This window comes from Anabrus simplex, chromosome 1, assembly GCF_040414725.1.
Source record: "Anabrus simplex isolate iqAnaSimp1 chromosome 1, ASM4041472v1, whole genome shotgun sequence".
Classification (NCBI taxonomy): Eukaryota; Metazoa; Arthropoda; class Insecta; order Orthoptera; family Tettigoniidae; genus Anabrus; species Anabrus simplex.
The window spans coordinates 986,381,358-986,407,483 of NC_090265.1; the positions used below are offsets into that span (position 1 = coordinate 986,381,358).

The following is a 26,126-nucleotide window of genomic DNA, read 5'->3' on the forward strand; positions in this document are numbered from 1 at the left end:
TCTCGCTGTAACCGAAGGACAATATACAGGTTAATATAGGAATTTTGAAAGGACAGAAAAGGATGTCGCTATAACGGAGTTCTCGCTATATACTGTACTCGCTATAGCGGACTTCTACTGTATTTTAATTTTAAAGTGTATTTTTCTCAGAGGTGATTTATTTGAAGTAAAACTATTGAGTTGTGAAGCTACTACATACTTAGTACCAGAAGATGTTACTAGTATGTTGACAGGGGTAATACAGTTTAACAATGTTTAAAAAGTTTTGAATGGAACCTATTTTAAGTACATAAGTGGGTCCAGTGAGGAAAGCAATTGCAAACTACCTCACTCCTCATCTTACCTAGTATGCCTCATTTGGGCTCTGCCATTGGTTTTTGCACTTTCCCTATAACTGCATAGCCTTTGGTGGTGCTATTTGAGGATCCAACCAGCCTCTGGGCTGATGACCTAATAGACCGACAAGTGGGTATTATCTCCTTTAAAACCTAGTTATTTGAGAATGTTATTAATTTTGTGAACGACATAATGGCTTAATTGATGACTTTGTACCCAGACTGCCGAGATTCAGTTCAATAACTCTCATTTGTAAGCTTACGTAACATCAGGAAGGGTATCCACCTCTAATACTAGAAAGATGATGGACCCCTTTTGACCCTTTTATAAATTCACACTGCTGTTGCCGTAATTTACCTATTTAGTTCAGACTAGAGCTGAGCATGAACTGGCAAACATCATCAAAACCAGGAAAACAACTTATTTAGGCCATGTTTTACTAGGTAGAAAGTAGGGGCTTCTACACCTCATATGACAAGGGAAAATAAAAGGCAGGTGAGGAGCTGGTAAACCACTGATGCCATGGCTCTAAAACATCAAAGACTGAACTGGCATCAACAACACCCAATAAATCTTCAAGTTAGCTAAATAAAGGGGTGCTTTCTCCAGAGTGATTCCCAACATCTGGGGGACCGGATATGACACTTGAAGAAGAAAAAAGAAGAAGAAATGATTTTTTATCATTTATGCTTTATTTACAGTTGTTGAAATTTGGATGGTCCCGTCCTAACACCTTGGTCCTCATAATTCAATTAACTTAAAAGTACAGAAGGGTCATTTCTGACCCTTATTGGATTTTACAAAAACCTGCTTCCCCCTAGTCAGCAGCCCGAAGATGTTTTCCGTAGTTTCCCATTTTCACACCAGGCAAATGCCGGGGTGTACCTAGGTCACTTCCTTTCCAGTCCCATCATCGCCATAAGACCTAAAAAATATAACTTTACACAGTTTTGCTTTGCTTTTCTTCCCTTTTGTATGGTATTCACGATTAGCGTCTTCCCCTTCTCCTTGTCAATGATTTTTAATTGGTTGTACCTACATTGATATATCTACCTGTGAAGTTTGGTTTATTTACTCATTTGTCTGGATTTTGTAATGTGTCTATACAGTTTAGAATATAGTATAATGATCAAGAAGAGCATTGGAACTTATTTTGATTGTAGGAAACTTATCCTCATCCCTCTTTTCAATCATAACCGAACTTAAAAGTATATCTTATGTAAAGATAATTTTTGATGCCTCCATACTTCCAGGTGGTAGGAGTCATACAGGCTTTCTAGTGTTAAACTCCTGGCCAAAATCGAGATTGAACAAGTTTGGTCCAGTGACCCAGGAATTAAGTGGGATAAACTGAAGAAAGCTTTTTATTAGTTTTGTATATTATGACACTACTCTTTGCACCATTTTCTGATTGCCCCAAGTTTTTTTTTTTTAAATAGCTACTTCCTGGTTGATGAACCTGTACTCCATCTTTTTTATTTAAAGTACAGCAATTTCTGATACTTGTTTGAAATACAATATGATGCTCTAATCTTCATAGCATAATATAAAAGTGAATTGTCATATTGTGATGAATTTATCTGCATTATGCACTGTTTTTCCACTCAAGCTGTCTTTTAGTTAAGAGTTGTAAATGTGTGGTACCTCAAGAAACGCTAATGTTGAGAATTGGTTGTGTTGTTTTATGCTTCCTCTGGATGTCGCGACGTTGCTCTGTGCACTTGCGTAGCAGTGTTTCCTGGAGGTAGTAAGCACTCTTCTAGTTCAATCTTACTGTTCTACCTGGTCATTTTTTAGCTTTTCCTATTCGTGTTAACTGCTTCAGCCCTGTGTGTTAGGAATATCCAACTTCAGATAGTGTAGTTTTTTAAGCAAAAACTTCGTATCTGTGTTCAACTGATCAAAAGATTCTTCTTGCTTCATACTCACCATTATCATTCACTTTCCTGCATCATGAAATTTAGAATAGATCTGTAAAAATTATTTTTAAACAGCATATCATGTGTATTTAGGTAGATTTCGAACTCTCTTATTGGCAAGATACCACAGTCAATGGGTAGAAATTATTTCATATAAATTTATTTCTTCCTTTCTAATTGAGTAAATTTCAGAATTTTTTTTTTATTTATTTCTAATTTTATTGTGTAGTTTTCCTTAAAAATAAGCATTTCATGTGTTAACTTTCCTACTCAATTAATGCACAAATACAAATAATGTCAGTTTTGTCTTTTAAAATCCTTTGACATGGACTGAAATTATGTTGTTTTTCATAGTAGTGATTCTTTTCTCTTTGTAAAACAACAGAAATATTTTCTTGTTGCCATACAGTCGTTCTGTATTCCTCATCTGGTCACTTAACTGATGACCGAGCTCAATAGCTGCAGTCGCTTAAGTGCAGCCAGTATCCACTAATCGGGAGATAGTGGGTTCAAACTCCACTGGCTGGCAACCCTGAAGATGGTTTTCCGTGGTTTCCCATTTTCACACCAGGCAAATGCTGGGGATGTACCTTAATTAAGGCCACGGCCGCTTCCTTCCCATTCCTAGGTCTTTCCTATCCCATCGTCACCAAAGACCTATCTGTGTTGGTGCAACGTAAATCAAATAAGGAAAAAACAACTTAACTGATGTGATCATAAAATTTCCATGTTGTTCACATAAAAATCACTCTTCTTGTTTCAAGATTTAAATAAATCATTCAAGATGCCTACAGTTTTTCAACAACAGGCTATATGTACAATTATTTACAAATAAAGTACATGAAGTATGTGAGGATTTATTATTTCCAAATTTTGTAGTAGAAAATATAGTGATGTAAATCATGCCCTTCAAGAATGGAATAAGTAAATGCAGTGTTATTGGAGCCATGGGGAAGGCAAAAATGTTAATGCTTGTCCAAATTTGTATGCAGTCATATATGTTTACTTTTCTGTTTAATGATATGTGACAGTTCAACAAAAGAGGCTTATCGTCCTTAGTCCCAGAACCAGTCGAAGTGAAACAAATATTTTACTGTTTTCCTTACCAGGCTGAGTGGCTCACATGGTGGAGACACTGGCTTTCTGAGCCCAAATTGGGAGGTTCGATGTTGGCTCAGTCTGGTGATATTTGAAGATGCTCAAATACGTCAGCCCTTTGTTGGTAGATTTACTGGCATGTAAAAGAAATCCTGCAGGTTAAAATTCCAGCACATCGGCATCTCCAAAAAGCATAAAAGTAATTAGTGGGACGTAAAACCATTATTATTATTATTATTATCATCATCATCATAATCTTCCTTTGTTAACATTATGCTATAGATGACTCAGGGTTAGCATTAAGAAGCATATATAATTCCACATGGCTGTTGTAATAGATGTTACGTGTGTGTGTACCCAAATAGTTGCATTGAATTTCAATATTTTAGGATGTTTTGGTGAAACAATTATTTAATTAATGAGAAAAAATATTTGCTGATCAAACCAACCTAAAAGTGTCAAAATATGAAAACTTATCCAAAGGCGTCTTTGTATCTGTTTGCAGTCTGGTAAGGTCTTGTTCTAGTGTAAGCTGCCACTGATATAGATTTCAAGATGTATTCACAATGACAACTAATCTCCACCTGAGCGTGCGCATGAAAGTAAACACAGTGCCATCTTATAACAGAGTATGTATATGATGTCACATATTTAGCACAAATAATTGTAAGTTAAATACTCTCGGTGATATACGTGTTCTGCCCAGACACTAAAAGTGATTTAATTTTTTTTCCATGTACCTGTTATCGAGGAATGCAGTAGTACTCCTTATGCAAACAGTTTTGTATATGCTTGTAGTTTTCAGTTTTCTGATGATAGCAACACAAAACAGATGATTCAAAATATGAGGAGCCTATAATTTCTAAATCTACCACAAATGTTGCACTAATTGCTTTGTTTACGGAGATATGATTTTTTTCAAAGCACGCAATATTTTGTACACTGTGCAAGGTTATGAGTAGGAAAATTGCCAAAAATGACCTCAGTCACGTGGGTTGTGTTCTGGAATGATGATGATTTAGCAGAGCATATTTGTGGATTCTGTGCTGATGATGATTACGTTGAGTCTGATGAAGATGTAGCAATATCAGGGTCATGTTGTAGTGATATTGGTGATGTTATTGCTGAGACAGAGTAGTAATGTTGTTCCCCAGTACTGTATTGGTGAAAAGGAAACAAGAATTCACCATACCGGTACCATGTTCAAGATTATTCTCTTATAAAAGAGAAACCACAAGACTTCCATTATATTGCTCTTCAGATACTACAGTATATTCAGGACCAGACATATTGAAATAAACACTTTCAGTTCCTCTTAAGTTCTTTGTTCTTAATATTCCTCCATCTACTTAATTTAAAATCTCTTTTTCTTAATATTTCTCAAACCCTCTTCTTATAAATGATCTCTTCTTCTTATGTATTGTACAAATTTTGAATAATACTTCTGTGTTGAAGTACTTATTTTAGTATTAAACTCTTAAACTCATTATTACCTAAATAAACACTTCTTGGTGTATTTTCTCAACATTAATGCTTAAATTCCATTTCTGTACCACCAATTTCTCAATCCACTTAAACCTTTTTAACATATAACTTTTTTACATCATTCAGAATAAAAGTATAAACCTCCCTGTTTCTTCGTTGTCATTATAATATCACCATGACAACAGGTTTCTATGCTTTTTATTATAAAAAATGAGCTATTATATTTTATATATACTGTATACCTAATATTCCATGATCATAAGAAATAATATATTTTTAAAACATAAAAATCGAGAGGCTAATCATGTACCATTACAGTACAATAAATTTCATGGTACTTCCATTAGTGAAAATTGTAGTTTTTTCCCATTAGAAGAGTGATGCAAATAAAAACAGTGTAAGCAGTAATGACAACAATGCCTATATGCATAATACAGGGTCTCTCATATAAACTAAGACCGAATGCATGGTGTTTGTACTCTGTGCAACAACAGCTGCCTCAGCCAAACTTACGGCATGCGCGGCTGCTCTGCGTTAAACGTTTATACAATCTTATATGAAATTTTACCTTATAAAAGGTGCTGGAAGTATCGTCCTTCCTGGGTTATACAGGCATTGTATCGGGTGACCACATTCTGGCTGATGTGAGTGAGTTCTGCCACTGTAATGTTTCTCATTTCATTCGTAATGTTTTCTTTCAGTCCCCCCAATGTTACAAGTAATAAGCTTTAACACCTTCATTTCCCCCTATGTGTGAGGGTTTGTTCGATACACTTTTTCTTTCAGTTTATCCCACAAGTAAAAATCACACACTTGTATCTGGAGAACGAGGGGGAAATAGACCAGTGCTGATCACTCTGTCTGCAAATACTTCAGAGGTTGTAAGAAGGGAATCTTCTTCTTCCGTTAACTGAAGGAGGGATGGTGTCAAAATGTCATCTTGGTACCTGTCTGCATTTTCTGTCGTCTCAAAAAAAAGAAAATAGGCCCAATTATTTGCCTTGCACTAACACCACACTTAACACCAATATTCCTATCATGTGGGACTTCATAAACGCCGTTAGGATTTTCTGCACACCAATAGCGCGAGTTTTGACTGTTCACATGACCACCGAGATGAAACCAGGATTTTTACATACGAAAATACGGTGTTGCTGTGATAACTGTCTCACTATGTTAACACCTGAAGTTCAGACTGTAGAATGATGCTTGCCAGGTCGAGCATGTGCATGGTGCTTTCAAGATCAAGAACTATGTGTGCACCTCCCATACTGCAGCTTACATATTGGAGAGTAAAAACACCGCTTCGACGGTCTTAGTTTATGTGAGAGACCCTGTACAGGGTATAGTGAAGTTTCGGTTGAAAGTGAGACTCTGTTCAAACATTCCGTGCTGTATAATGAAACACCAGATCCTAAACATGCCCCTCCTGCTGATGCAGAGCCTGCGCAGTATTTCAACCTGTTTTTTTATATTACATATTTATAATTTAACTGTGAAAGAAATGAACTGGTACGCAAATCTTTTCATGTCTCCTCTTAAGCAACTATCACTGCATTCAACAGCTTGACATTGGAGTCACGTTACTATCAAAGAAAAGCCTTGCTGGCAGTATTATTGGAAATGGGTATAAAAGAAGGTCTAATATACTTTCATACTGGTCAACAAATCGAAGACAAATTCTATGGTTCGGTGCAATGTTTTCCCACAAATTTCAGTCAATTCTGAATATCTTCCACCTTATTGATAACAGTACCTATCATCATTCCACCCTACCATCCTAACTATAGTGGATGGTGGTGTAAGATATTTTCAATAAATTTGAAAATATAGTGCCTAAGATATTTAAACTTTCCAAAGAGTAAACCAACAGCATGCAGCTGCAGACAATAATATTCATTAGTACATAATTCTAATTTTGAATTGTGTTTCTCTCTCTCAGTTTAGACTTTTCACTTTTTATTTTGATGTTCATTAAACAAATATTTTTTCTAAGTTGTAGTGTTAATTTAACATGGTATGTAACTTAGTAAACCTGTAAAGCAACTCCTCTTCTACGATCAGTAAACATTTCTGGGCCATATCTTCAACAATAAAAAAAAGTTATGATGATTTTATTTGAACACTGCTATTTCTTAAAAGGGGATCTGGTATTCCTCACATAAACCAGCTTTAACCGACTGGTGCTGAAAGAGTTAATTTGAGAAGAAAAAAATACAAGTATCATGTAAATCCTGCCTACAGTACACATTTTTAGGCTAGCTTTGTCTTCATGTACTGCTGTATTTTCTTTTGACTGCACAATTATTCTTTATTTCTACATGTTTAATAACCATTAACTTAGAATTGGCATCACAATATCGACAACAAGTTGTTGAAAATTTGCCGGCAATACCTGTTCCACCAGTCTCTACAGTACAACGATCTATCACGAAAATATTCCTGATATCTGTAAAACTGTTCATTTTACTAAGCGTCAAGTACAGTAGATGCTTTATATCTCTGCCACTGAGTAGCCATGACCTTTCTAAGAATTTGAAGGCTTGCATGTTTTGATTCCAGTCTGCAAATTTCAGAAACTTTTTTGAATAGAGGCTAATAAAATGTCATTCTCTCTTCGCTATTTTCCGAGAACCAGTGACATTTCACAGAGGCACTGTACAACTGGCTGCCAGAACTAGCCAGATGCAGATGTAGGTCAACAAGTTTTGTGTGCATGGGGGGAGGGTTTGGGGTTTGTCAAAGGGAAGCAGCATGGTTACATGGTTACCATGGTAGCTGCCATTGGTGTTCATTACTGTTAGGTCACGAATGCAAGACAACCCTTGATTATTCACATGAAATTGTGAGGGGCAAAAAAACGTCATTTTTAGTTCAGAGAAATACGGTAATTAGAAAATTAAGTTAAATTTGTAATATGATTACTCAAAGCATATAGTATTACTGTGAATAAACAGTTTTAAAAAATATGTATGTATGTACGTACGTACGTACATACTTAAATCTTCATTATGGACTTTTATGTCTTTCAACATTCAGTCTTGAAGCTTGTGTTAATATACTAAACTTTCACACCAGGCAAATATTGGGGCTGTACCTTAAGACCAAAGTCCCTTCCTTCCTGCTCCTAGCCCTATCATATCCCATCGTTGTCACAAGACCTATTTGTGTCAGTGTGACATAAAGCAAATTGTAAATAAATTAATGAATGAATTCATTAAAAATTTACTGAATATCTACACAATCATCTATTTGTAACTAGCTCTGTGGCCTCATGTAGTTCCATATATCTTAAAATCGTTAGAATCTGTGTCTAACCATCATCGTCTTGGTTTCCCTCTATTTCTCTTACCCTCCGTTTGCCTTACAGGACCCTTGCACTGAAGCCAGTTGATGTATGCCACTTCATCCATTGAGTTCATTCCTAACCAGGCCTTTTTCTCCTCATTCCGAGTACCATCCTGCACAATTGTTCCCACCTGTTTGTACCATTGATCATTCTCGCTACTTTCATGTCTGTTACTTCTGACTTATTAATAAAATATCCTGACTTCACCCATCTTTCACTCCCGTACAGCAAACCTGGTTTGAAAACAAACTGTTGTAAAGATAGTTCCATTCAGGAGCTGATTTGATTCTTACAGAATACTGTTTATAAGCAACTATGTGCTCACTGCATTAGCTTTGCAGCACCTTGATTCAATATCACTTACTTTATTACTATCCTAAAATACTTGAAATGATGTTTCCTGTCCCAGTTTTGTGTTCCCAACCTGACACTCAGTTCTCTTATGTTTATTCTCTACTGATATCATTTTAGTATTGGAAAGACTAATTTTCATATCATACTTATTGGTCTTATTTTTAGGTTCTAGGATATTAGATTGCAGGCTTTCAGCACAGTCTACCTTTGAGATCAAGTCATCAGCATAGTCCAAACTGCTTACTATATTTCCAGCTAACTGAATCCCTCCTTGCTACATTATACCTTTCAGTAAATGATCCATGTAAACTATGAACAACAAAGATGAAAGATTACAGCCTTATCTAATGCCTGTATGTACCTTGAACCAAGAACTCATTCTACCATCAGTTCTCAATGTAACCCAATTGTCATTTGCCTTTGATTGTTTTTATTAATCTATCCTTAATCCTATAATCCCTCAGTACGGCTGACATCTCCCTCAGTACTCTGCAATATGCCTTCTTTAGATCTACAAAACATAAACACATGTCTGTTCCTTTGGTAGCATTTTTCAGTTACCAACCACATACTGAAAATCTGATCCTGACAGCCGCTCTGTGATCTGAAACCGTACTGGTTTTTACCCAACTTACTCTCAACAATAGATCGCATCCTCCCCTCCAAAATGCCGGTGAACATCTTGCCTGGTATACTGATCTGTGAAATGCATTGATAATTGTTGCAATCATTCCTGTTCCCTTGTTTATACTGTAGATAGGTGCAATTACTGCTTTCATCCAGTCTTAAGGTACATTACTAATAAATATTCCATGCTAATCTTATTACTCTATGAAACCATTTCATCTCTGCCTTCCTACTATATGTCAGCATTTCAGGTCTAATTTCATCTATTCCTGCTGCTTCATGACAGTTCTTTCCATCTCCTCAAGCATAATTTAATTAATAGTGTTTCTCAAACTGTGTTCTGCAGAACATTTGTGTTCCGTGAGGCGTGTGTAAGTGTTCCATGATGGACTCAGTGGTCTTGGGGGCATTACAGTTTAAATTTCTTTATGTTTAGATATGGTATCTTCTAGTAGCTGATGTCTCATTTTTATCAGCAACTAACCATTTCATTCCATCAGATGTGACATACAACAGCTATACTTTCGCCCCTGTTTATTACAAAATCTGCATTTAGTGCGACAGCTAGCATTGACTACTTGCTGTTCCCCTTGTACTACTCTAAGCAAAGATAAAATATTATTGACATATTTCAGTTTGAAAGTAGTTTAGCACACAGATCACACAAAGAAGAATATAATTATTAGTTTCCTATGGACTTTTGGTTAAAACACAGGAATTTAAACAAGAGAAGTTACGTTTCTGGACTGTCTGTACTGCAAGTATTTGTTTGATATGCGTATAGCAACTCCAGCATAGATGGTAATTTGCTCCTGTGTGAATATTGGGAAAAAATACAACTAAAAAGTAAATATTTTATTCCTTCAATGACTTTATATTGAAACATGAAATTGATTGGGATAAATGTTAATATGGGGAAGATAAAAGGGGATGTAACGAGAATCTGGAATGTTGCTCCACAAAGCACTAGCAGCCATTGTGCTTCACATAGACAAGCTCTAGTAAAAAAAAAAAAAAAAAAAAAAAAGTTGCCACCAACCCTTAAAAGTGTGCTTGATGATGCAGTTATAATTACTAAATTTGTCAAATCCTTCCCACTTCAATCCAGTCTGTTTAAAATACTCTGCGAGGAAATGGGTAGCCAGCACACTGTACTTATACTACACAGGGAAGTGAGGGGGCTATCTTGGGCCAAATACTTGCTGGCTGTTTGAACGTCATAGTGAATTGCTAGTCTTCTTCACAGAGAATTCAGTACAGTTTACATTAAATAAAGCAACTTTGACAAATTAATCATGCCTAATGAAACTCTTTTACGTTAAAGATATTTTTGCAAAGTTGAATGAGGTTAATCTGTCTTGCAAGGAAAGGATGTCATTTTCTATTATCTTTAAAATGTCTAATAACATTTCTTCATTAAGAAAGAGACTAGAATTCTGGATAGCACCTACAGGAGGGAAAAACATATCCTGCTTTCCTATACTGGGTGAAACAGAATCTACAATATTACGGTTGAAGTTTTAAGCAGCATCGTGCAGCACTTTGAGGACTTACAGATAACGTTATCAGAGTATATTCCGGCAATTGACAAGGATACAGTTTCTTTGGTACGTAATCAATTTTCAACAATGCTCAAATCAGCCAGTTTCAGTTGAAGTGATTTTGAAATAATCATCAGCTTGATTTCTGATTCAAATTTAAAACTGAAATTCAATGACTTTCGTTGCAGTATTGTGGAAGAATACGTCCATATTGCTAAGAATGCTGTACGAGTGCTTCTTCCTTTTGTGGCGACATATCTGTGTTAAACGGGATTTTTGTATTATGCTTCAATGAAAACAAACTACAGAAAGAAACTTAATGCTGTATCTGACATGAGTAAGCAGTTGACACCCATTACTCAACTTCAAGAAATTCTGTAATTATAAACAGAGAAAGCATCAATCACACTGAATTGCAGGTTCCATTTTTTTAAATTGTTGTATCATTAGCATGACTATGGAATTGGTTTGGTAATTGCTTTTTGAAAATTAAGTTGTACCACTTGTGGGGGGGGAGGGGAAGGGAAAACAAAACTTTAGGCGAGGTCGTCATATTAAAACAATTTTCATTATGTAAACAACTTGTGTGTTTTTAAAATTGTAACCTTTTTTTTAAGCTATCACAAAGGAAGTTATGATTTTATACTGCGAGTATGTGTGTTCCACATAAAGGGGGGTCCTTGAAAAAGGTTCCCAATGTTTACAGAGGAAGCAGCATGCAACAAACAAAGAAAAAAGCTCCTATAAATATTGGCTGCAAACCCAGTATCTTCGGAGTTATGGTTCGCTACCACTACTATCAATGATCATCATGTATTATTTGATCTACTTTCACAACATGTGCTCGATTTGATCACCATCCATTGCAATACAGCATTCCACCCTATGCTGCATGGAATCGCTCATACGTTGACTAATCCTGGCTGTAGCTAGATTGCATCACAGCATTGAACACACGTTCTCGAAGTGTATCTACATCATTTATGGGGACCGCATACACTATGGTTTTTACATGTCCCTAAAGCCAACAATCTAAAGGATTAAGGTTAGGTGAACGGGTAAGGCAAGGTATTGGCACTCCCCGACCAATCCATCGCTCATGGAAGATCCATATTAGGTGTCACCTAAACCTAAGATGGAAATGGGCCGGTGTATCGTATTTGCAGTCATTTACAACTAACATTTAGTTAGGAAGGTATTTCTGTCTGTATTGCATACGACCCTCCGTAAATTATTTGAACATTGTGATCGTTGATTGTAGTTCTAGTAGACTATAACTCTGAAGTTATTGGGTTTGTAACCGATGTTTATAGGGACTTTTTTGTTGTGTGTAAATTTTGAATTTTCAAGGACATCCTGTATATTTCTTTTTTAAAATATGTTCCGTGGCCAAAAATGTTTGGAAAACACTATTAAAGTAAAATATTGTCCTCATCCCGAGGTGGTGCAGCTGTTTTCAGACACATTTTCCATGGACCTGCATGTACAATTTTAACCACATACCAGCCCTTGGTGGAGAAAATAAATTGTAAACAGCTAATATATATAACCGCACTACCAGGTGAGGCATTTGATGAAGACCACAGAGTAGTCATGGCAAAATTGAAAATAGGTAGTTGTGAGAGTAAAAGAAATACCGGGCGAGTTGGCCGTGCGGTTAGGAGCGTGCAGCTGTGAGCTCACATCCGGGAGATAGTGGGTTTCAACCCCACTTTCGGCAGCCCTGAAGATGGTTTTCCGTGGTTTCCCATTTTCACACCAGGCAAATGCTGGGGCTGTAACTTAATTAAGGCCACGGCCGCTTCCTTCCAATTCCTAGGCCTTTCGTGTCCCATCGTCGCCATAAGACCTATCTGTGTCGGTGTGACATAAAGAAACTGGCAGGAAAAAAATAAGACAGAAGAAAATAAAAGTATGTAAATTTCAAGATAAAAGAAACCAGGAGAAATTTCAAGAGGAATTAAAACAGCACATCCCTATATCAGAAATAGAAAGTGTGGAAGAAGAATGGACCAAATTTAAAGACACATTTGTAAGCTGTGCAGGGAAGATTTGTGGCAGAACTTTGGCAAGTGCAAAGGAAAAGGAGACACCTTGTTGGAATGAAAAGGTTAAGAAGGTTGTTAAACTAAAGAAGAAAGCATGGCAAGAATGGAATAGATAGGGAAGAAGTAAGATTAAGTATCAGAAAATTAAAAGTAAGTGTAAAAAAGTGGTAAATGAGGAAAAGAAAAAATGTTGAGAGATTCACACAAGAGTTGAAAAAGGATGTAAATGGTGGAAAAAGGATATTCTATGAATTGATAAAAAAATAAGAGAAAAGAAAAATCTACACAAAACAAGTGAAGGAAGAGAGTGGAAATGTAATAACAGATCCAGAGGAGATAAAGAATAGGTGGAAAGATTATTTCAATAAACTCCTGAATGTAAGAAATGAGTCAGAAGAGAGTGTAGTGGTAAATGAGGATGATCCAGAAATGGAAAGTGCTATTGCAATGGCAGAGGTAGAAATGAAAGCAGGAAAAGCAGCAGGGATGGATGAAATATGTGTCAAAATATTAAAGGCAGCAAGACCTATTGGTCTATATTGGTTATATAGCCTGCTAAGGTGTAAATAACTTAAGTTAAGTTGAATGGAGTATCCCACCTTCCACCTATCCGCTTATCTGATGATTGGTATAAAGGTGTAATAATACCAGTATTTAAAAAAGGTGACTGGAAGGTACGTGACAAGTAGCCAAAATATTGGAGAGAATAATAAAAAGCAGGATGAGTGGAAGGGTGGAAAGAAATCTAGAAGAAGAGCCGTATGGAGTTTGACAGGGCAGGTAAACAATAGATCGTATATTTACCATTTGATTATTGATGGAAAAACAGTGGGAATATGAAGATCTGGTGATGGTATGTCTTGATCTAAAGAAGGCATACAATAGTGTTAATAGAGAAGAGGTGTGGAAAACCTGGAAAGAAAAGGATGTGGAAGGCAGTCAAGGGAACCATTGAAAGTAATGTATAAGAATTGTTTCAATTGTGTCCAGACTCCAGTGGGGAGAACAGCTTGGTTTAGAAACCAAACTTGACTAAGACAGAGAAGTGTATTGTAATGGTTATGGATGAAATTCTAAAGGAAACAAAGGCAGGATATGAAGGGGGTATGAAAATATTGTTGTTTACGGATGACGTAGTGATCTTAGGAGTCAACAATACAGAAGTGCAAATCCAAATAGAGGCTTTTAAATGACAATTCTTGAGGAGTATGGTAGGGAACACAGGAGAGACAAAGTAAGAAATGTTGTGGTCAGAAAAGAGATAGGGGTAGAAAAACAGAGTGATAGGATGGAGAAAAATAAATTGAGATGGTTTGAACATGTTATGAGAATGGAAATACTTCTTTTTATGTTCAGAAGATTAGCAATATATTCCTTCCACCTGTCTGTTGATTCCATGAGATCTACTCTACCTAATACACTATTCATTTCCTTTTTCTTTCCCATTCTGTTTCTTTATTACTGTCTAGAAAGGTTTCCCTGCCACTTGACCAAACATGTCCAAGTTATTATGGGAACCTCCCACGGATTCTTATCGGATTCAACAATTATTTGTTTCGGTCTGTTGCTTTCGTCTACGTACAATTACCTCTCTGCAACAGCCCTTGTTTGAAGCCATTTTTGATAGGCCTTCTTTTTACATTTACAAGCTGTTCTCACTTCATCATTCCACCAAGATGTTCGCTTTTCCTATCTTTTCACACAGTTCGCTGGCTTAGGACCAAATTAGCGTATCTACAGAAATCATGGGTTTTCTTGTTCAGAATGAAATGTATTTATTGCCAAAACAACTTAAGTGTAATTTAAATATTTTTCTAAATAAGCCTCTAGCGTAACTAACTTGCACAAAACATTGTCAATGCCTAAAAATCTTAAGATACGTTGCTTTGCTGCTAAGGGATATGAAAAATTTTAGAGCAGTATTAGCGTAAGTGTGGCGCCCCTGCAGTGTAGGGGTAGCATGCCTGCCTCTTATCCAGAGGCCCCGGGTTCAAGGTCCACTCAGCCTACGTGATTACAACTGAGGAGCTATCTGGCGGTGAGATAACGGTCCCGGTGTAGAAAGCCAAGAATGGCGGCCGAGAGGATCAGTCGTGCTGACAGCTTGCTAAATCATGGGAATTGGCAATGCACCGTGGTTTCACGAGATTCCTCAATATGCTTTGGAGCGTTCGGCACGGCTGGCGAGTCATGAAACTGGAGTGCTCTGGAGTGCTATGAATGGCATAAAGCCTCTTTCTGTTGTTGGTGGGTTTGCTCTTTACTGTGTGAAGTTTAAATAATTGCAATGCATTTAAGCTGTTCTGAGAAGATTGTGGCAGCATTGAATCTGCCAGTTAAGAAAATACCCTGTTCTTTGGAGCTAGGTCATTGCATACTGTTTTTCCATAATCGAGATGAAGGAACCGGGCGAGTTAGCCGTGTGGTTAGGAGCGCGCAGCTGTGAGCTCGCATCCGGGAGATAGTGAGTTAGAATCCCACTGTCGCAGCCCTGAAGAAGGTTTTCCGTGGTTTCCCATTGTTTCCCATTTTCACACCAGGCAACGTTTCTGACGGGGGGAAAAAATCACCCTCCTGAAGATGTGCAACGAAATTCATGTGTTATGGTTAGGTCTACAATAAGTGCTACAAAATACAAAGCATTACCAGATCAAGTACAACAGTGCTGTAAAGGGAGGGAAATCACCACTGAAGAACAGACTATTATTGATTCAGGTGACAAAAGTGATGATGAAACGTCAGAAACTTAAGAAGATATGTTTGTGCCATCATCCTCTGATGGTATTACAACAGATGATGAAATTTATGATATGGAAGACCACACTATTAAGAGGAAAAGAAAAATCAGTACTGATGTTCCATTGGCCGGTAGGAGTTGTAATACAATTAGCACTTACGGAAATGTACGTCAGATTAAGGAACAGGCTATTACTCCAGAAAGTCATGACAGCAGTGCTACTGTGAAAAGGATGAGAAGAAAATTCGCTCAACCAAGCGGGAGAAGAACAACCGAAAAATAAACAGGCAAAGTGGACAGCCCCATAAAAGTAATGGGAACATTCTGAAACCAGGTAGGTTCTTAGGGATGATGACCTTAGATGTTAGGCCCCTTTAAACAAGCAACAAGGTAGGTTCTTAAAACGAAAAGACTGTTCGAGTTGCCCTAGAAAGTGTACAAGTAACTTTGATGAAGAAAGTAGATAAAATATATTCTCCATCATTTTGGAAGTTATCGGACGTGAATAAGCAACGTATGTATATGTCTCTAGTTGATATGAAACCAAAATGTACTCAGAGGACGACAGCGGTGTTAGGAAAACCGAGAAGACAAAATACACTCTTTTATCACTTAGGATAACATTTGGATACAAGTTTGTCAAGCATTTTTAAGAGCAACTGTAAACATGTGTGAAGTGCTTGTGAAAACTGCACTGAGTAAAAGAAGTACGGTCAACATAGCTCACAAAGAAAATAATAAGCATAAACCACCAAACGTGAGACCAGAGGATGCAAAACAATTGATTCATGACCATATAAATACATTCCCTGGGGTTTCTTCACACTATTGCTGAAGAGACTAAAAAAAAAAAAAATCTAAGTCTAAGTCAATGAGCTATCATTGAAAAAAATGTATGACTTGTATGTCGAATGATGCAATGAGAGAAAATGAGAAAAATTACACGTGTGAAAAGAAATGGCTTTACAGACAAATATTTAACACTGATTTCAACATAGCTTTCCATTTGCGAAAGAAGGAAAGAAGGATATTTACGATAACATGAGTGAAGCAGAAAAGGATGCTAATAAAACAAGCCACGAAGAATGCTGTTTTGAAGTACTGTGTGCAATGTTTTGACATTCTGTTATTAATCATAAGTTTTGTTTTTGAATTGGGACACTCGCAAATGGAGGTTGATAGTGTATATGCACAGATTGAGAAGAAGAAAAGTGCTGTTGACATATTTGATCCTTCAGGATTTTACACTTTAATCAGATTGGCTCAGAAGAATAACCCCTTTAAAGTAATAGAGATGGACCTAGACAAATTTCTAGATTTCACCCTGTTGAGGAAAGTAATGGTGGAAAAACAGCAAGATTGACACCAATGGAGAGGAAGTTAATTGGCTAGAAATTAAATTGCTGCAATTTAGAAAGGTTGACTCAGAGCATATATTTTTTAAATATCCCTTATGTGACGAGGAGTTCAAAAGAATAAAAGTGATTAGGAGAGGGCGTAATGTCCCATTAAATGATTTGGAAACTGAAGCCACCATATCAAGGGATAAGTACAAGGACCTTATTGATTTATGTGACAATGGAATAATCAGAGCACAGTACCACCCATTCTACAGATCACTTCAGCATGCGTCATTACTGACTGCACGAGTGATGAGGGTGAATAAATTAATTCATACTGGCATAATAATCTGTGTTTTAATGATTACGCTTGGAAAATAAGACAAAAACAAAACTTTTGCGCTCAGCATTGTAGTTAATTTCATGATGCATTGTTGATTTGATACCTATTACACTTGCATTTTTAACAGATCATGTTCAATTGATACTTTGCAGTTATAAAAGGATTCATAATAAATATACACTTGCACTGAATTTGATTGTTTTATGATTACGTATCTTACATTTTGCTGGAGGAAAATGTTGAGGATTCCTTGGACAGCTCATCGCACGAACACATCAATCCTGAACCAACTTCAGATAAAAGTTTGTCTATCGTGAAAGGTCTCCCAACGGATTGTACGTTACTTTGGACATATAATGCGCCGAGATGGTAGTCTTCAAAAGTTGATTGTTGAGGGCAAAGTCCGGGGAACCAGACAATTAGGACAAGTACCAACACGATGGATTGACATGGTGAATGGCCCCCTACAGAGTTCTCTCAGAGTAACCACATTGAAAGCTTTAGATAGGGAAGAATGTTGGAGTATGGTTCATCGGCTGGACAGCTGAATTTTATGATAGTCACGATGCCTCAGTCGTGAGGCAAGAAGAAGAAGAAGAAGAAGAAGAAGAAGAAGAAGAAGAAGAAGAAGAAGAAGAAGAAGAAGAATCATCTTACATATGCTAGTGTAAAATTATTTCTATTGAAAACTTATTAGAGCCAAAGTAGTGCATCTCTGTTATAGGTCATTAAAAAATTCTGTATCACAGAATTTGGATATAAGAAATAAGTACTTAACATTACTTGGGAATATGTTGTTGATATATAAAAATCTCTGTGATTTCTAAATCAGTATATATAACCAGTTATACACAAATCAATACTAAACTTGTCAGTTTTTCTTGCTTCCTGATACGCTATTCTGGTCTTAAGCCGGCGAGTTGTTCCTAGGTATTCCCCTGCTGTTCCCATTATAGCATCCCTGTATGCCACCCATTCTCTTTCTATGTCCTGAACTTGCTAACTGTCTATTGTTTAGAACTTTTCACTAATTATATCCATGTACCTCTCTTGAATTTCCTCATCCTGGAATTTTCTACCCTTATTCATCTGCAGATAGATTTCACTTTATTTATCCTAGGCCTAGAGATAGTTCATTACAGATCAGATAGTGGTCTGCATCACTTAAAAATTCTTGGAATACCCACACATTCCTAACAGATTTCTGGAATTCAAAGTCAGTTATATAGTCTGTTATGGAATTGGTGTCCTTACCCTGCCATGTGTAGAGTGAATAGCCTTATGCTTGAAGAATGTCTTTGTAACTGCTAATCCCATACTAGCACAGAAGTCCAGTGAACACTTCTCATTCCTATTAGCTTCCTTGTCTTCACCACATTACCCACCACCTTCTCATATTGTTTAGTTCTACTTCCAACTCTTGCATTGATATCACCAATTAGCATTATCCTATCCTTGTAGTTGACCCTGATTATGATTTCATTCAGTGCTTCATGAAACTTGTAAACTTCATTCTCATCTGCATCTTCACATGGTGAATAGACTGAGACAATTCTTGCCCTGATTCCCTGATCACACCCTCATCATTTGCTCATTTACATGTCTAACAGAAACTGTGTTGTATGAAATAGTATTCCTGATGAACAGTTGTACCTCACACTCTGCCCTTCCCTTTTTAACAACTTTTAAGAACACTTTATAATTACCTCTTTTTCATTATCTCCCCTTTCCCTAATATCATTACCTTCTAACACATCAAGGTGGATCGTACTTATTGACTCCGTTCAGCTGACTTTCTTCCAAAATCCCCATTAATATTGATCGCTTCCCATGGAATTCTGTTTTGTTTGCCAATCATTAAATCATTTATTTGGCATTAAACAACAAGTGCAGTAGCCTTTGTCATCATACATTAATATGTACAAATATATTCTCCATATAAGCTAAACGTACAAATATATTCTCCGTATAAGCTAAACGAGCATACTTCAATAGTAAAACTATGTACACCTCATTATATATTACATGTTAATAGATAGATCCACTAATATAGCCTATCAATATAAATTTATGCTCTGTATAAATTAAGTAATTATTCTCAACTAACTGACAGACATGAGAGTAACAAAAATTTAACTGTAGTATTTTTAAAAATTGTCCCATGCTGGTGCGGCAATGCAGTTGTCTATCCACACTCCCAGTTTGTCCATCTCAGCCTTCAATCCTGGTGATATCTAGCAGAGGACTCTCATCCAATTCAGTGTGCGATGACCACTAAAATGAAATCGGAACAAAAACAAATTGTTGTGGACATCATCAATGAACACAGTTATACATAGCACATTTAAATAACTAGATATACATTATACACAGCTGTGTAAAACTTAAGGACAGGATAGATAAAGCAACAACACATATCAAGTACTCAGTGGAAATGAATGAAAGTGTGCTAACGTGTTGCCAGAGGTCTCCCACATGTGCATAGAAACCTGGTGTGAGGTCACCACGACTGTAGCACCAAATGGGTCTGGCCCCACAAAACAAGGCAGTTGAAGGAACAGGAAAAGACAGTGTGAGTCAGTCAGTGAGTTCTTACGGTGTACTGTGGTGGTGTTATTCAATTACAACATGGTCCGGAGACAACATTTGGATGACTTCACATGGTGAAGAATCATCAGAAAACTGGAAGAAGGACGAAGTGTGATGAGTGTAGCCCATGAGTTTGGTATTGCTAACAGCATTGTTTCACATGCATGGAGAGTATTCCGAACCACAGGCACTGCTGCCCGAAGGAAAGGAGGGGGTCGACCATGGTCAACTGAAGCAGCAGATGACCGTTACATTGTGCAGCAGGCAAAAAGAGACCAACATCAAACAGCGGGTGCAATTGCAACCACATTTAATACGACTGCAAGGCACCCAGTCTCATGCTGCACAGTGGCACAGCAACTGCATGGGGGTGGTCTGTTTCCCTGACGACCATTATGTTGTGTTCCGTTGACACCCACACATCGGCGGCACCGTTTGCGATGGTGTCAAGAATATCAGGTCTGGACTGACAAGGAGTGGGGTCACGTGCTCTTCTCAGATGAGAGCAGATTCAGTCTGAATAGTGATTCTACACATGCCCTCATCTACGATAAGATATCTATTAGATTCAACCTTTTCAATAGTAATTAGGTACGTGTGTTACAAATACCTTTTATTCAATTTTGGGACCAGTTTTGACATATATAATGTCATCATCAGCCATAAAAATGAATCACAATACATAAGCAAAGACATAATCTGTAACTGACTATTCACAACATGTGTCATAAGAGAAGAGTAACTAACAGCTTAGTAATTAAATCTGGTGCAGTGACACATTGAAGTAAACATAGTGTCTCTCATTATTCAAAGAATAAAAGAAGTTTCTTCAATATGTAGTCTTTGTGTACCCGTTCAATAGAAGGCTCTGATAGGCTTCCAAAGTAAAGATCATTTAAAACACTGAGAGTCTACGCTACTTTTGATTAGTACCGCAACATGACAAATACCATGGTTCTACTTTACTAGTAATAAGTAGCATTATGAGGGGCTGTTGACCTGAATTTTGGACCCCTTTAGAAATCAAGCATCATCGTTTCAAGAATGTGCTTTAGAAGCAGTTCCTTGGTCAGTAATACTATTGTTTTCAGATAATTTCTAGGAAGGGGGGGCATTGCGGGTGGGATCCACTGATTATCTTAAATTCACATTCATCCCATGCATTCTTCATCATAATGTTTTGAATTCTGGTCAGTTGATGATTTTGAACTTTTAAATTCTCATTACGTTCTGTCCCATTTCGTTCCATTAGGGGCTGATGACCTAAGATGTTAGGCCCCTTAAAACAATAAGCAGCATCATCACTTTTCATTTGCCTACCATACCATACTGTAGCAGTTTTTCCTCTGTAGGGTTCAAGTTTCATCAAGCTACGTTACTTGGCAGTGACACAACATGCGAAAATTACTTTCATCCTTAAGTTTTGCACACCACTGTATTTTAGCAAGTACGACTGAAGACATTACCACTTCTGAAGATATATAGATACATATTAAAAAATATATGAAACTAGTGTAGGCACCTCCAGTCCTCTTCCGTGCACTCTCCAATAGAGTACCATAGATTTACCAACAACCATTTATGTTTGCAAATGTTCAATGGGAGCTGACAGAATTCTTGACTTGGATTATTACCTAACACAGTATGATGTTTCTGAGTTTTCTTTAACTTACACCATGACATATCGCGACGATAGGATGCTGTGGTCTCATGGGTATGTATGCTGCTCTAACATCTTGGCAAATCATTACTGGGTTTACTCTTCATGTATACCAAAAGATTATTTACATATACCGTCAATTGATTTCTGTTAGGATAAACAGCTCAACAAATAGTGATTTATAGTGAGGGTAAGGGAGAATACTGGCAATAGTGCGAATAGCTTTCTTTTGCAACTTTAAAATATTGCCTATGTATGAACTGTTGCCAGAAATATTAGACCATACCCAAAAATACTCTGAAAAAATTCAAAATACACCAAATGCACATGTGCTTTAGTTACTACATGCTTGGGTGATGAAGTAGGTATACTATTTTACAAGTTGCTGTATGTCACACTGACACAGATAGGTCTTAAGGGGCGATGGGACAGGAAAAGGCTAGGAGTGGGAAGGAAGCAGGCGTGGCCTTAATTAAGGTACAGCCCCAGCATTTGCTTGGTGTGAAAATGGGAAACCACGGAAAACCATCTTCAGGGCTGTCAACAGTGGGGTTCGAATCGACTATCTCCTGAAAACTGGATACTGGCCGCACTTAAGCGACTGCAGCTATTGAGCTTGGTGGTATACTACTTGGGATAATCTGACACAAATATTTTTAACGTGCTATTCCCATATTACCTTTGGGTCAAGATGTACTCCAAGAAGTTTAACATATTTTAATAACCATTTATTTTAAAACATGATTTAGCTTCCTCAAGTGTGTGTTCAGACAACAACAATAGAGTTTTACATGATTTCAGAAAAGAAGTTTCATCTCCATATAGGACATTATTTGTTCTAACATTCTCGCCTAAATCATGTGTAATGATCAGAAAGAGAAAGAGACTAAGGACAGGCCCTGAGGCACTCCAGATTTCACCTCAGATTCCTTTGAACATATCCAATTTTCCTCCACATACTGGGTTTGACCATTTATGTTTGATCTAAAAAAATTATGTTAATTTCCATAAATGCCATAATATAGTAATTTTTCAAGCAGAATATCACATGATACCTTACTCAATCAAGCCCCTATTAAGGTCATAAAGGGAAACCTTAACATAATTTCCTTCCTTAAAGCTACTCATTTTATAATTAATAACATCATCCAGTGCATTTATTGTTGATTTTCCTCATGTAAAGCCATTGTGAAATTTTGACTGAAAGTTTATTAGACACAAAGTAACCATAAGCTAAATATGTGCTATCATATATACTAAAAAAATTGAGAGAAGTGAAACAACAGACACTGAATGATAACTGCTACTTTCTGACCTATCACCTTTATTGTACACTGGAACTATCCTAGAAATGTTTAGTTGCTCTAGAAAGCAACCAGTTTGGAGAAATTAATTTGTGATCTTTGGCATAGGAATACAGATAGAACTAATGAGTGATGTTAAAGTGTTGGTAAAGCCATAGTGACCCTTGCTGTTCGAGGGTTTCATATTATTAACAACTTATCAGCATTGTTAGAAATGTTTACACGTTTTATAACATAAGAATGAAGGGATTCAGAAACTCAATAAAATTATTTTAAACATTTTTCTGAATGTTAAAATCTAAACTTACACAAGATTTTGTGTGTCCAGCTCCTTGGATGAATAGCCAGCATAGTGCTCTGCGGTTCAGAGGGCCCTAGGTTTGATTCGTGCCCAGCCGGGTTGGAGATGTTAACCTTGGATGGTTTATTCCCTCGGCTTGGGGACTGGTTGTTTGTGCTATCCCCAATATCCCTGCGACTCGCACAACACTATCCCCCCTTCCTTTTGTTGAAGGATCTGCCTTACAATGGCTGCAGTTGGCTAGAAATAGCCACATGAAATAATAATAATAATAATAATAATAATAATTATTATTATTATTATTATTATTATTATTATTATTATTATTATTATTATTATTATTATTATTATGTGTGAATGGTCCTTTTCAGAGCACACAAAGCTTTATTTATGATTTTGTTTGCGGAGGACCTAGGATGCTTTCATCTGTTCATGAAAGATCCTCTTCCTTTCTTCCATCCACTTGGTACATGCTCTTTTTGGTACTTCATTCTCTGGAGTAACTTCCCACTTGTCAATTTTCTTTCTATACTTATTTCGATTCAAAATTTCTTCAGGTTGAATTTGTGAGTTGTTATTGTTGTTATTATTGTTGTTGTTGTTGTTGTTGTTGTTATTATTATTATTATTATTATTATTATTATTATTATTATTATTATTATTATTATTATTATTATTATTATTATTATTATTATTATTATGTACTTCTTCCATAAAAGACCCATTATTTTTTCTTTGTAAAATTTTATGCATCGGTGTTTCAATTGTAATAAATGACTCCATGATAGTTAAATCTTAAATTTTGTGGTATTTTGATGTTTCCATTACAATATTACCAACGTAAGAGAAACATAAAAGATATACTTCAAGCATTGGCAATTTACTGGTCCTCATCCCTTGGTACCTGCTCTTTTTGGTACTTCATTATGCAAGATTATGCAAGATGTGTGGTGTTCCATTTATGCTTTGAGAATGTCCATAAACTGTCACAACTACAATTTTTACATCTTTATCTAACATATCAGAAGCATCTTTTGTACCATTGTGGATTGTGTGATTGGCACAATTTGCTTGACATATTTTGTTATCTTCACACAAGAATTTCAACATGGATTTTTTCATAATTAACATTCATTAACATTCATTTTCTGCACAATATGATGAAATAATTCAAAGAGTTTTATTCAAGACTGTTTTTAATCAAAGTATGAATACCACTCCCGTCTTATCAGCTTGCTCCCCAAGATCTGAAAGTTCATTTCTGATACCAACAAAAGGATCAAAATATCTAATTACGACAGGAAACATTTTTTCCTCACTTTCATCTGTCCTGTTCGACCTTCCTTGGTCAACTCTTGTTCTTTTCTGACCCTAACAGTATTAGAGCATTCGAGGCCTGGGGAATCTTTCATTTTCACACCTTTCATGGCCCTTGTCTTTCTTTGTCTGGTTCTTCATTTTTCAAAGTGCCGGATCCCTTCTTTTTCCTTTTTTCCTCTCAACCCACTGTGGGTGGGGAACGCATATGTAGACTACACCCACAGTATTCTCTGCCTGTCATAAGAGACGACTAAAAGGGACGACCAAGGGATGATTACGTTAGAACCATGAGATTACTTATGATTAGTACCATTACGTGCAGAATACCATGCGTTGACGTTACTTGCGACTAGTACCACCTTGTGAGGGTCTACGTTATATAGGAGCAGTGCCATTCTGTGTGGAACATTATGGGTCTGAGTGTTGCTTGTGAAAGAGATCGTCATGTGTATTCCACTGGTCTGTTCCACTGTGTTCAGTATGGTCTGCGTTACTTATGAGTAGTAACCACTTTCTGCAACACCATGAGTCTTGTTGCCTACGGTTAGTACTATGTGAGAAACACAACGGGTTTGGCTCACCCCGTGATTAGTACCACTATTTGAGGGAACCATTGGTCTGCATTGCCTGAGAATAGGACCGTTATGTGAAGAACACCATGGACTTTTGTTGCCTGTGGGCGTTACCATAATGTGCGATACACCTTGGGTCTGCATTGCCTATGATTAGTACCACTATGTGAGCGGAGCCAAGAGTATACGTGGCCTGTTATTAGTTCCACGAAGTGACGAATACCGGCACCTGTGATTAGTACGCCTAGGTGAGGAGCATCATGGGTCTGCATTGCTTGTGAGTGGTGTCCTTATGTGCGAAACACCATGGGTATGTGCTACCTGTGAGTGGTGCCATTGTGTGTGACATACCATAGGTAGGGTTAACTTCCAAGAAGTAACCAGGGCAACCTGACCCCTACAGAATGCGTCTCCAGGTGGTGGATAGGGGGCCTCTATAGTATGTAGGGCTGGTTGAAATACCCAATACAACCCGTGGACCAACAGGTTGCCCAGTTCCTGGGGGCTTTACAGTACTGGGACACCCTCTCTCCAGGGGTCATAAATATGGAGGGCCCTTGCCCTAGGTTATGGGTGAAGACCTCAACGACATCTACAGTGGAGAAGATGTTCTTTAGTACAGTGGAGATGGCGGAAGAGGCAGCCCAGGTACTGGGGAATAATACAAGTACAAAATCACCCAATGGTTAAGCATGCGGAAGAGGAACGAACATAATAACCCTGGTTCCCAACGGCTGTGCTAGCAGAAGACGCTATACTAGATGGACTGGCTACAAAGGCGCAACTCAAGTTTTGTGGAGTCTGCGGCAGTTTGTTGCAGTTCCGGTGCTTGATCCCGCATGTCTCGTGCTGTATGTGCCGCGGTGAATGGCTCTGGAATCATAGTGTGTGGGCCACTTCCTGGCAAGTTGTAGTCCAGCTTAAACAAAGTCATGCCAATGGCAATTTCACTTGCTATTCATAAGTCCAATGGCAATGTGATAAGAATTGTGGGAGCAGGTTTTGGGTGAAACTGGGAGCTTCTGGTCTGGACCTGCACGTTGGTGATAGATGTGTGATGGTCGCCTTCCTGAGAACTTGTGACTACTCAGGGATCTGGTCCTGCATCTATGACTGGGCAGGCGGATTTAGGATCACTGCTGCCCACCCCAAAGGGGAAAGGCCCTAGAAAATGTGGGCTAAACATCGGTTATCACGAGGAAT

The 26,126-nt window shown here is 37.3% G+C and overlaps 1 protein-coding gene across 29 annotated transcripts in view; it reads left to right on the forward strand.

Annotated features, from left to right (window-relative positions):
• The window catches only part of syd (JNK-interacting protein syd), a 648,626-nt gene that overhangs the window by 510,349 nt on the left and 112,151 nt on the right, over positions 1–26,126 (forward strand). The gene's annotated exons all lie outside the window — the stretch shown is intronic.